The sequence below is a fragment of the Manduca sexta genome, unplaced genomic scaffold (assembly GCF_014839805.1).
Source record: "Manduca sexta isolate Smith_Timp_Sample1 unplaced genomic scaffold, JHU_Msex_v1.0 HiC_scaffold_2297, whole genome shotgun sequence".
Classification (NCBI taxonomy): domain Eukaryota; kingdom Metazoa; phylum Arthropoda; class Insecta; order Lepidoptera; family Sphingidae; genus Manduca; species Manduca sexta.
Genome location: NW_023593247.1, coordinates 2,325 through 16,137, shown reverse-complemented (window position 1 = coordinate 16,137; position 13,813 = coordinate 2,325). Strand labels below are relative to the sequence as shown.

At 37.3% G+C, this 13,813-nt stretch overlaps 1 pseudogene; it reads right to left on the bottom strand.

Moving 5' to 3' along the window:
* Nucleotides 1–8,155: 8,155 nt before the first annotated feature.
* LOC119192055 lies at nt 8,156–9,648 on the bottom strand (annotated as a pseudogene).
* Between the last annotated feature and the right edge of the window lie 4,165 nt (nt 9,649–13,813).

The following is a 13,813-nucleotide window of genomic DNA, read 5'->3' as shown; positions in this document are numbered from 1 at the left end:
TGTCGGTGTCCCTTATAATATGCTCCTGATATTTAATTTTGATGTCATTATTTTTTTTGGCTTTTTGAGAAAAATGCATGACTGTAGTTTTCTCCAAATTAACTTCGAGTTGATTATTTTCTAGCCATGTAATAAGCTGATTTAGAGCATTATTTATTTCTGTTTCATATGTTGAGTAGTTCATACATTTTATTGTTATTGTACTGTCATCTGCAAATAGGCTTATAGGATAAGTTACATTTAATGGCAAATCGTTAATATATATTAAAAATAAAAGTGGCCCAAGGACACTTCCTTGTGGTATACCACATATAATTTTTCGTGAATTAGACACATATGTCTTTTCTAGTTTAGAAATTGAACAGATTTTTGTTATTTTGCTATGTTGACTCACGTTGACAATGTTTGCAAAAAGTTAAGTCAATATTCTTACGCCCTGTAAAGGTTGGCTAAAGTAGTCAATATGAAGGCCGTCATAGTAGCGAATCACGGGTTCGTGACGTCGACATTGCGCTATGGCATTATTTTCTGGGGGAACTCCGTAGCCAGGGACAGGGTCTTTAAGGCACAAAAGCGCTGTATTCGAGTATGGTCGAGATTAAAGCATCAGAAAGTTGTAAACCACACTTCATGACATTACAATTATTGACATTACCATGTTTGTATATTTTTGAAGTGGCGGTATTTGTCAAAAGTAATACATACTTATTTTTAAAAAACTATGAAGTATCCCACCGTACATTACGCAATAATCAAAAACTGTGCATTGTTCCTTCGAACACCAAATTAAAGCATGAAAGCTTATTCTGTTTGGCCCCTAACATTTTTAACAAAATACCAAATTCAATAAAATCGCTTAATATAGTACAATTTAAAACAAGACTTTTCAATGTACTTAAAAATAAATGTTATTATTCTGTTATAGAGTATTTAAACGATACTGACCTATGGATGATCTCAATATTGTTATTTATTACTTAAGAAAAGAATTTAATTTTGTTTATTGTTTTTAATTATTATTTTATTTTTATGTAGTTTAGTTTAGTCAAGTTAATAAAAAACAAATAACTTTATGTGATGTCATAGTCAACATAAAACTTATATATTTGTACGCTGACGCAACAGCAAAGCATAGTGAACAAATTATGTATTACTATAACACCTGTAAACTATCTATGCTTACAAATAAATAATTTGATTTGATTTGATTTGACCGAAACCCTCTCTAAAGTAGAAAAGGCCTTTATTTAGCAGTGGGACAATAATTAATACAGGGCTGATATTATTATTTATTACTTATTCGTATGGTTATACATTATACGTAAAAATTCACTTTAAACTACGTTACCATCTTTGTTAGTTAGAAGAGGCGCAAAACATCGGATACTCATGTACCAACAAATTGTACGGCGATGATATCACATGACGAGGTGTCTTTGTACGAAAAAGATTGATTATTTCGCCAACAGTGACGTGTCACGTAAGCGAAGAAGTTGTCGATGTTATTTTCAATGTATTGCTGATCCAGCTTTATTCCTCGCGGAATACAAGTCTCATTGTTAGTTTACTGGTCTCTCATATGTGAGATTGCTTGGATAGGTTCCACCGTAATGTCTATTTCTTTCGCCAAGCAACAGTGTGTAGTCGCTATTGTGCTCCGGTTTAAAGAACATTGTAGCCAGTGTAACTACTGGACGTGATAAGACTTAACCTGTCAGGTTTCAGGATGGCGAGTGTAGTGAAATACCAAACAATACTTTGTAATTCAAGGTGTTGGATGGTGTTTCTATCATCAGGCGACCGGCAAGCTCGTATCGTTATTCAAAGCAATAATAAATAAAATACGGATAAAATGTAACCTAGATGTTAACTCAGTATGTGACATGTTAATTGGGCTAACAAAGGGGATGCATTTATATTCTAATCTTTGCCAGATCCTACACAAAGAAAGGCGAAATTTGTTATTTTCTTTACAAGAATTGGCTAATACAAATTAAGTCGAGAGCATATTTTTTTTCGATAAAGCAAACCCCAGCACTACAATCCCTCAAAAGAGGCGTTTGATGAATGAATCCAAGTGGAATGTACTGGATGATGTATTGTGCGAGGGATTGACATTGCCTAATCCGATTTACTGATTTTAAATTACATTTTTTCATGATTCTTTTCCATTATTGAAAGCCAGGTGATTAGTTATGTTGATGTCAGTAAACAGGTTGAATTATGAAAAATTATTTTGAACTGTCTGATGATGGATTGAACGTCGAGATTCGTTTTGAAATTAGGGCAATGGAAAAATGTTTCTTATAATTTTACTCGACTTTAAATTATCAAATTACTATATTTCGATCACGGTTACGCCTACCTTGAATTTTGTTATGGAATTAACAATTTTACTGATTTTATTTAAAGCCTTGTAACTTATACTACTAAATAAATAGCCCATCATTTATAAAACTATTGAAATATCCACCCGATGAGCCGAGTCGACCAACATTAATCAAAGAAAACAAAAAAACTCAACTGCAACATTATTTCATTTCCAATTCACATATTTCAAGCAAAAACCAACAAAATAACAACAAACGAAAAACAGTATTAAATTTGCTACCGTAAAGTTATTTTTCGACAAACCGTCGCGCATACGTGTTTAGGAATCGAATTAGAGTTGCGACCGCAGAGGCGCCATACCATCTGAGCTGTAACACGCTCTTTAGCGACAACTCTGTAACACTGTTAGTTAGTTTCTGTGACCGCAACACTAGAGATGTGATGGTGTTTGAATTTTACTTATATATCTCGGTATTTTCGGTACGGGCACTATAAAGTGAATCAACTGCACCTGATGGTAAGTGGAGTCGTGTCCAATAGAAGGTCGAGTGACGAAATATAATTAAACCTGGAGTCAGTGGAACGCGACACATTTACGTGGGCCATTGTGGCGGGTTTTAACACCTTATGTAGGGTAGTTGCTATCGCCTGGATATAAAATATACCTATCAGTAAATTGCGGCCATGGATTCAACCATTCATTAGGGATCGGATAATTGTGGCAGGTTGATTTTTTGCTCTTGTATTTGATAATAAACGTCACAATTACCAATAAACTGCAGGACGTAACAGACTTTAAGTATAAATTATTTCACGGTATTGCCATTCGCTTATTTTCAGCGATGACAGTAAAGGAAAAAAATATAATGTAACAATTATTATACTGGTAATTGGCAGCAGAAATTGGCAACGTGTTAATTATATCTACATACCTATATTCTAATTTCTATTTTATATGTAATTTGTTTTTTTACCTTGTATGGTATTACGTACATATAAACCAGGCACACCGTTTATCCTCAAAGGGGTAGACAGAGGCGCAACTGGTGACTCAGCTTCCGCTCTGTTTATCCCGTCCCGTGGTAGGGGGCGCGCCTATCACTATATAGGGCACAAATTCTAGACTCCAAACTGATACTGAGTAGAAAAACCCAATATCACTTTGTCCGACCCGGGAATCGAACCCACGACTTCAGCCCAGCAGTCGTATCGTATACAACCACGCCATCAAGGCAACTAATAAAATATAAATCATGTGTTTTTATCTTGTATGGTATTATGTACACCAGAACAATATCTAACTATTAAACATTTAACTTACGTATAAGGCACTAAATAAAACTTTTTTTTATATAAACTGTGTCACATGCATCTTCTCATGCCCATCACTAGCCCGTCACAGGTCATGCAGGCTCAGTAATGGAGTCTTCGAGAATCCCATTGGACGTCGCAACTTTCTAACTGCAGTTTTGTAAGCATACGATAGTCAGTTCAAGATCTAAAATGTTATTAAAATGTAACCGTAATATGCAAAGTTTAATTGGGTTTTGCTTAGTTATAATTGTGTATAGGTAGATATGTACTAATGCATTGTCTACGTTTATCAAGCATCAGTGTGCCAGTACTATCGTCGTTTGATTGGATGATAAATTGTAGGCATTATATTTACAAAGCATTATAAGATATTACAATCAATAATAACCTTTTTAGTCTAGTGGTATACCCATATTATGAACAGCTGTGGACTAGGAAATCTTAGGTTTTGATCCTAGTCGATCAAAACTTTTTAATCTTATCAAACAGGATTTCACCGACACTGAACCCCAGAAGCAAATGATGTTGGACAGGGGACTGATTGTAAAAAAATAAGTTGAAACGCAATATTTTTGCTGGCTTAATTGCTCCACATTCTTCAACTCTCCACTATTATACGAAGATAATTTGTTTACTTTTCACACTAGCTGGTATTCAAACCCCACACAACTCAATTTGAACACTTCCACGTCACTGCATACAGCCCAGCGCGAACTCTGAAGCAGTTAGCAGTTCTCCAATTATGAACCAAGTTAGTATGTTCAAAACTTGTGTAGACGCGCGTCTCATCCATTCATTAATAGCAATTTGTGATGCAATTTGCATTAGGTACACTTGTCTATAATGGTTATTTTAAAGTTTACATCTGCTACACACTGTTTTTTAATAGGCTTGCCTGCAGTCCATGTCGTGGGAAACCTACGAATGGGATATTTAAATCCCTCAGCTTAGCGACAGCAGGGGCTCGGAGGAGGCTTGGGATGGAATATTTGGGATAGGATAGGAACCCTGTTTTAGGATGTGCGGAGGGGAGGAAAGCAAAATATTTGTGAGCTCTTATAGGCCTTAATGTGTATTTACTACCAAAAGGTATATACAGTGAGCTAAGTGCCTGGGGCCGTAACAAATGTCCCTCCCGGGTATGGGCGTGCATTTGGTATGGAGACTGGCGACCGAGCGCTGATGGAAGTAGTGAACAAGAATCTAAATGCAAATCTATTACGAACTTTTTTTATTCGCATTATAAAGTTAAGATTTCTTATACAAATTTTATAAATTAATTATTTAACTAAACAATAAAACATCAGATTTTACATTGAGATTTATCGTATAAAGTGACCGTTAACTAAGCCATCTTTTAACAGCCTGTATCGTGACTGATTCGGTCTAAACTGGTTTAAACCGCATTAAAGCGGTCACAACTGAGCCTTTGAGTTCAAGTTTGCTACTGTATACACTTATATTAAATTTGACAAATATTTATGCCGGTATCCAAGCATTATATAATATGATTTATTTCATTTTACATCGAAAAATAAGCGTTAAAATTTATTAACTATATTTTAAAATATTTTAATTAGCCACTTAGAGAACTAGGCATTTTGGAATTCTACATTCAAATCCAATTGCAGCCAGTGTGACTTCTGGACATAATAAGACTTTACATCTCATGTCTCAGGATGCCGAGCACAGTGGAATACCAAACAATACTTTGTAATTCAAGGTGTTGGATGGTGTTTTTACTGTTTATGGACGGTCGTATCGCTTACCATTAGGCAAACGGTAAGAATGTCATCATGCAAAGATATAAATAAAAATCCTTAAAAATATTTGCGACCACATTTATCTTTGTTTTAAAGCAGCAATTGTCCCCATTCCTCGGCCTTATACAATTTTTCATGTTGCCTCAACTCAGCCTGTTCATGAAGCTTTGCAGAGTGCATCGCACTAAACCGCGCTCTTTATTTGAACACATAGCATTTTAATCCTCAAAATGCCCAGTATATATAAATATATCTCTCAAAATGTATAAAGTCCCAATATTGGCTCCAAATGTCGTTATAAAAAATAGTTTGGCGACGCTAAGTGACTGCAAGTGACATAAATTCAGTACCTCGCTTACTAACAGCTGAGTCGTAGATTGGTGGCGACGTTTCGAGGGCACTACATCAATTACGAGGATCGATTTTGTACTGACGCTTATTGTTACTGACTTCACTGAAAATTGGTGTTATGGATTTTCATATCTATACAAGCTAAACTATTATATAAGCTGAAGAGTTTGTTTGTTTGAACACGTTTATCTCAGGAACTGCTGGTTCGAACTAAAAGTCTTTTAGTGTCGGATAGCCCACGGATTACATGAAATTCAGTATGCAGATAATTTGAGACCCTGGGAAGATCATAGGCTCCCGGGAAATTATATAGCGTGATTTTTATAACGGAAAACTTTAGCCCGAAAAATCTTTAATACGCGGATGGAGCCGCGGGCAAAAGCTAGATATATAAAACAAAGTCCTCTTTTCTGTCTCTCTGTATGTCCCCGAATTTTTCAAAATCTACTAAACGGATTTTTATGAAACTTGGTAAGGAGATAGTTTAAGACTCTGGAAATTTTATAGTCTATACATCCCGAAAACATATATAGCAGAACTTTTATCCCGGAAAATTTCCTTCACGCGGGCAAAGCCGCGAGCAAAACCTAGTTTGATTATAACATGATAGGTTATTCATTTTAGTTCGGATAGGTATCACTTACACAAGGTGTTAAATCCGGTATAGTGGCCCACGTTTTATTTATTTTAATTAGAACGTACCAATTACACTACTTAAGTTAACAATAATAACACATAGATTTATTAAATATTAAACAAATCAATAATGTACTTAATAAGTACATGAAATACACGGTATGAGTTAATTTCTCATTAGTGCAAATATTCATACTGGATCACATTCCAATCAGCCGAAAAAACTTCAAAATGTGCGCCGTTAAGAAGGGTATTAAACGTGTCGGGAGAAGACTGTGTATATCCAGTTTCAAATATGCCGGCATAATTATGTCGACTGGTGAAGGATAATCATCCCTCGTCAATCGATACTTTATCTGGACGAAAGTCAACTTATTATCAGGTGCGATTTAATAGCTTTGGCTTTAGAGGTAGACTGCGCAGTAAATTATTAGGTATAGGATCAGTTTCCTGACATTGGCAATCTTATCTAGCTGGTCTGTTCAATGGCTGCGCATGACCTTTGAAACTTACAAAGCATCATGAAATGTAGGGTTGATACAGCAAATTTGTCTTTTCGTTAATTCAAAAAACACTATTATAATTACTAGTTGACTATCAATTTTATGGGACAAAAATAAACTTTAAAGAGACGGGTAAACATATTGCTTTTACACAATACTTAAGTCTAACAAATAAGGTTCAATTTCGTAATTCGAAAAACAGCCTCGAAACACATTTGTTACCAATTACTACTTTGTTCTTTTATGTTTAGAGTTTTACAACACGAAGGGTCCTTAACATAACGCGTTTCGTTTATTGGCGCTCGAACAACCCCGACATAATTATGTTACATCCCTTTTTAGCCGTCGGTAACTGCGGCCAAGTTTGTGTAGTTAGCAAGGAAAAATGGGAAGGTGTGGTCGATGGACGTATTTTGGCAAAAATAATGTATACCGGATGACAATGCGATATTAATTTCACATGGTAAAAGTAATCAGTAATCATTAAATACGAAACCAAAATCATATCGTAAAAAATATTAAATATAAGAAAGAAAACACATTTATTTGTCACAGCTTACAACAAACGCGACACGTATACTCCTGATTACAATTTAAAATAAAAAGCAAAAAAAAGATGAGCGGGCCTGCACCATAAGTTGCATAACCATATACATTGATTAAGTTATAATTTTATGGGACTCAATAAAATATTGTTTAAAAATGAAATAACCGACGGTATTTTTATTGCTTAATAATGATTATTTTCCGTAATATTTAGTTCGTTCGTATTTTTTTATTTCCACATTATTTTTTTATGATTTGGTAACTAATAGCCTAAATCGTATATGAAATTGACTTCATTAATCACATTATCATTCATCATCATCATCATCATCATATCAGCCACAGGAAGTCCACTGCTGAACATAGGCCTCCCCCAAGGATCTCCACGTCGACCTGTTGGAAGCGGCCTGCATCCAGCGACTTCCTGCGATTCCCTAGCCAGGTCGTCCGTCCAACTTGTAGGCGGGCGTCCGACCTTTCGTTTGCCTGTACGTGGTTCTCCACTCTAGAACCTTTCGACCCCAACGGTCATCGGTTCTTCGAGCTATGTGTCCGGCCCACTGCCACTTCAACTTGCTAATCCTATGGGCTATGTCGGTAATCCTTATGTTCTCCCACGGATCTCCTCATTTCTGATTCGATCTCGTAGGGAAATACCGAGCATAGCCCTCTCCATAGCTCGTTGAGTGACCTTGAGCCTCCTAATGAGGCCCATAGTGAGAGGCCACGTCTCGGTGCCGTATTTTATTACTGGTAACACACAACTATCGAAGACTTTCGATTTAAGGCACTGAGGTATTTTGGATGAGAAGACGTTGCGAAGTTTCCCGAACGCTGCCCAACCGAGTTGGATTCGACGATTGACCTCTCTCTCGAAGTTGGACCTGCCTAGCCGGACCACTTGTCCTAAATAGACATATTCGTCTACAACTTCGAGAGTCGAGCCCCAACTTCGATGTGTAGGCACAACATGGACATTCGACATGATCTTCGTTTTGTCCATGTTCATTTTAAGACCCACCTGTTGGGAGACTTGATTAAGGTCTTCAAGCATAGTGCTAAGGTCTTCCAGCGATTCTGCCAAGACTACAATATCGTCGGCAAATCGAAGGTGAGTGATATACTCGCCGTTGATGTTGATGCCGAATCCTTTCCACTGAAAGAGTTTGAAGGCGTTTTCTAGCGCGGCAGTGAACAGTTTCGGAGATATAACATCTCCCTGTCTCACGCCTCTCTGTAGTGGAATAGCCTTCGTGCTCTGATCTTGTACTCGGACCGACATGGTGGCGTTATTGTATATACATCTCAACACTTCGATGTACCGATAGTCAATGTGGCACTGCTGGAGAGACTGTAGCACAGCCCAGGTCTCGATCGAATCAAAGGCTTTCTCATAGTCCACAAACGCTAAGCAAAGCGGCAAGTTATACTCCTCGGTTTTTTTGTATGACTTGCCGAAGCGTATGAATGTGGTCTATAGTACTAAAGCCTTTTCGGAAACCGGCTTGTTCGGGTGGCTGGAAGTCATCAAACCTGTGTTCGAGACGATTTGTGATGACCCTCGAAAACAACTTATAGATATGGCTCAGGAGCGAGATGGGCCTGTAATTCTTCAGCAAAGTGTTATCACCTTTTGAAGAACAGTACCACCACGCTCCTGCTCCATGCCTCTGGCGTTGAACCCTCGAGGAGAACGGAATTGAAGAGCGTCTGAAGGACTTTCAGTATTGGCGTTCCGCCCGCTTTCAGAAGCTCTGAAGTGATTCCGTCCTCACCCGGCGCCTTGTTGTTCTTAAGTTGCTTCAGGGCCATCTCAATCTCACACAGGCTGATGTCCGGGATATCATCGCTAAAGTATCGGATCAACTCGGCTCTCGGGTCTTCAGCCGAGGCTAGCAGTCGGTTTGGCAACCGAGGTGTAAAGCTGTCCGTAGAACCTCTCGATCTCCCTTAATACCTCTGCCCTCGTCGATACCATGCGGCCGCCGTCCGTCTTCAGCCTAGACAACTGGCTTTGCCCAATAGACAAGTCTCTTGCAAACACTTTGGAGCCTCCGTTCCGCTCAATTGTCTCTTTAATGCTCACAGTATTGTGAGCACGGACATCGTGTCGCAAGGACTTCCAGGATCCAGAGTCTATTGAGCCGCCGATATGCTTCGGCGTCATCGGAAGACTGCAGCGCCATTGATCGACGTTCGGCCATGAGGTCAAGAGTGTGGATCGAGAGTTTTTTGTGGTTGTCTATCTCTACGGCGAGGTCTAAAATACTTAGATCCCACCGTATGGACAGCTTCTACCAAAACGCTGTTTAGCTCGTCGACTGCAAGGTTTTCTTTTAAGCAATCAAAGCGATTTGCCAGCTCAAGTTGAAAGCTTTCGGGGTTATTATCATTCCCTTCCTGTATATATTTGATATTGCATGCCAAAATGACCTCTCAAGTTAGAAGGTAAACGTCAAGATTAAGCATAAATAATAAAAACAAAACCCAAATTTTGCATAACAGATGTCATTGCATTTTGATACTAACTTCCAATGTCCTACAAACTGTATCAACTGTGCTTGCACAATACTGCTTGTCAACAAAAATAGACGATTCAATATCTACTCACCGTCTAGTATAACTAAACTGATTTCATAGTAAAACTACAAAAAAAAACACGATATTCTTGTCTTCCATAAAATTTCCATAACTAGTTTTCAAATTCAATTTGGTAAAGGAATTGAAACTTTATTACAAATGACATAGTTTTTAAGTCGTAACGTAGTCTTATTAAAAGAGCAAACTTAGAACAGAATTTACATTTAACTTTGTAGAGTATATTTGAGTGTAGTCAGCGGTGGAGGCTCCGACGGTTAATTCAATAAAGCAATCATGTGGAAATGCTTGTTCCCTTATCTTTTTACTCTACTGTGCAAATGAATGTATGTGTAAATGTTTTTTATTTATTACACTTAATATACAGCCCTTATTCATAAACATTACTTATCTAAGGACGGATCATTGCTGTGATAACAAGTCTGTTTCTCAGCTTAGTTTATCTGACAGCTTGCTGTTTGTTCAGCTTTGTTTATCAGTCAACTAGATTAAAGTTGTATCTTAAAATTAGCCAATCACAGCGGCCCTATGTTTACGCACTGCGGAGGCTGCCATGCCGTCGGCACTGAGAAACAGACTTGTTATCACAGAGCTTAGATATATAACGTCTATGAATAAGGGGGAAAGAGTATAAAGTGCCGAAGGAATTTTCTACCAGTCAATCTTAAAGAGATGCAGAGACTAAATAAGGTAGATGTACGCAACAAGAGAGGGTAGTAAATAAAACATTAACAAAAAAAAATACTAATTTAAATTATAAATATAAAACCTACTTAATAGAAGCATAGATAGGAAATATGTGATTTTTATGACTAGACTATTCAAATTGATAGTTTCGTAAATTTCCAAAATTATTAATAACCTATCAACCTGCCCCTCCCTTACTGCTTTTACTGCTCTTTATAATACTTTTCTTATACGGGTACGAAATTTACCGCAATGTATCTAATGGTAAGCGGAGTTGCATCCAGAGTTATGATTAATAAGAGATAGTTATCCTTCGTCTCTCGTCATTTATGACGGCTTGTATGGCGAGTTTTAGGGCTTGTGCACGGTGGTGCAGATCCAAATATCCTCCACCAGCTAGTTCTACGCCTCTATCATCAATTAATTTACTTCATCTGATTATTTTATAGTGCACGACATCCACCTACAAATAAATTAAGACAGTTCTAAATTCAAATAACACTTCCATCTTATTTGTTCACCAAAAACGTTCGCATAAATTAAATTTTGCGCCAACAGTTAAAGTTTCGCGTCCCAACAAGAGTCGGACGCTATGCCCGACACCCGACTTCACTCGAAATTACACGGACGGATAATTGCCTTGGCGAGTTTAAAACGAACGTCCTTCAAAGCGAAGTAGTGCAAAGTTTTACAATTAGCAGATTTGAATGCAACTTGAGACGTACATACGTCAAAAGACAGTTTTAACCGTTTTGTATAAGTACACTCAGTCTCTAAAGTAGCTGAATAAATTAAAAAAACAAATCCCCTTTAAACTTTTATGTCCTTATTGACAGTAATTTCTTTAGAAAAATAAACTTTAAACTGTTGACTTTATTATGCCTGAACTTTATTATTCGTTTACTGTTGTTCGAAGCGTCGTCTCCATGAAAAGCCTTTTCCGTTACAAAACTCTCAAAATCACCAAAGCGTTCCAAACCGCATATTGTACACCGCCAACGCTATTTATTTAAGAAATAATAAAATATTCTTTATATTTTATTTCTTAATTCGCATATTTCACACACGGACAAAGTATAAAATAGCCTATATGTTAGTCCAAGGCAAAGACTAACTGTAGAACAAATCTCATCCAAATCAGCTTAGCGGTTTCTGTGCTTCCTTCTTACAAACATCTAAACAATTTCACTAATATTCGCATTTATAATATGTTAGAAGGAAGATTTGTTAGTTTCTGACCGCGGCTTCGTTTGCATTTAATTCGGTTTATGACTTTTAAAACTAATATTTCTTTGTTTCAAGTTTAAATTTACTTTGCACAAAACTTTATGAACATCGATTCAGTTTAACATACCTACCAACACGTATTCTCGCATACAATAGTCCAAAATACACGCAAATTGACAACCATTAAAATAAGTTCCACAACGATCACCGTTTAATGTAAAATAATCTCCCTGAATGTCACAATTTGCATACGTTCATCTCTGTCGGCCGCGTAGCACCGTCCCTCTCGCACCTTCAATTGAAAACCAGGGTTGTTAAAATGGAGAAACTTTTCATCCATCGACACCACACAAACAAGATAATTTCGCGTGACTTTATTGTTCCCGTTTTAATTTCGATTTGAATCGTCTCAGCTGCGTCTCCGACTATTACTGCAGATAACTACAGATAACTTGTATTGTTAGTTGCTGTTTTACTAAAAATACTTTTGCATCGCAAAACTGTTTGCAGCGCGTATTACTAGTCGGGTTTAGAGATTTTAAAGTAGAGTTTTTTTTACTGACACGGCAGAGTGACTCCACTCCATCTGCTAAGTCGAGTAGGGTTTAGATAGTATTGACTGATATATTTTTTTGTTTTTCATACTTTTTTGTGTTTCAAGCCCCGCATTGAACACCGAGGGTAACCCGTGAATGGGACACTGGAATTCCGTAGCTTAGCGACTGCAGAGTCCTAGAGGAAAGTTGAGGATAGAGGGAGAGGACAGCTGGGAAGGAAGTTTGAGGGAAGTACAAGGGAACCTCTTAGGATGGGATGAAAAGAGAACGGTAAGAATTGTTCGCGAGCCCTTATAGGCCTCAATGTGAATAGGGTACCGGACTCATTTTTGTTCATTACTATTATCAAATATTTATATAATATAAATTATAACAGAAGGAATTATTAAAATCCGGTTAAAATCGACAAGTTATAAGTCTTTGAATTTCGGTGGAAGGGGTAATTAACAAGATACAGAAAAGAGACGAAATACCCACATGTGACGTCAACGGGAATTACGACGCGTGCGAAAGAAAGAGATGAAGCGATATCCCCACAACACGCCCACTTCAGCTTATTTACAATATTTTAAATATGAATTACTCGCTCATTTTTAACTAATTTTAATGCAGTTTTCGCAGGAGTGCTTCTTTTCGTATTATTAACCATTACATATAGTATAATGTACAAAATCAAGTATAGGCCGGTCCCCTATTGGCAACCATGAGGTATACACACTTAACTATATTCCTAGGATCGCGACAAATGTCCCCCGTGTATGAGCGTGCATTCGGTGTGGAGACAGAGCGCTGAAGAATTGGATGGGGGGGGGATAAAATATGTTTATCTCGTGCCAGTCGACATAATTGTGACGGCCTGTTTGAGATATAATATGCACAGACTGATCTATCATGACACATGAGCTGCTTGGTGGGGTTTTATGCCTTGCGTACGGTTGTCATTATCCGAGCGGATACGAGTATATAGTCAGCAATGCGCCGACGATTTCTCTATTATTTGCTAGTTTTATTACTAACACCAGTGTGCAAAGTTTTTGTTTCGATTTCATGGAAATTGTCCGTAGACTTTGTCGAATTCAATATCCAAACCAAATACATCAAAACATTAACTAATTAAAACCCTATTTATTTAACTGAGAATAAGATCAATGTATTTAAATTGTATTGGACCCTTTATCGCGCAAACATTTATTAACAGAACAAAATATTTTGACGCAACGCAACCCATCCGTAAAACTGCATCCAAACCAAAAAAAAACTTTATTCCGACTTTTCGATTCGGCACACCAGAATCCGTACG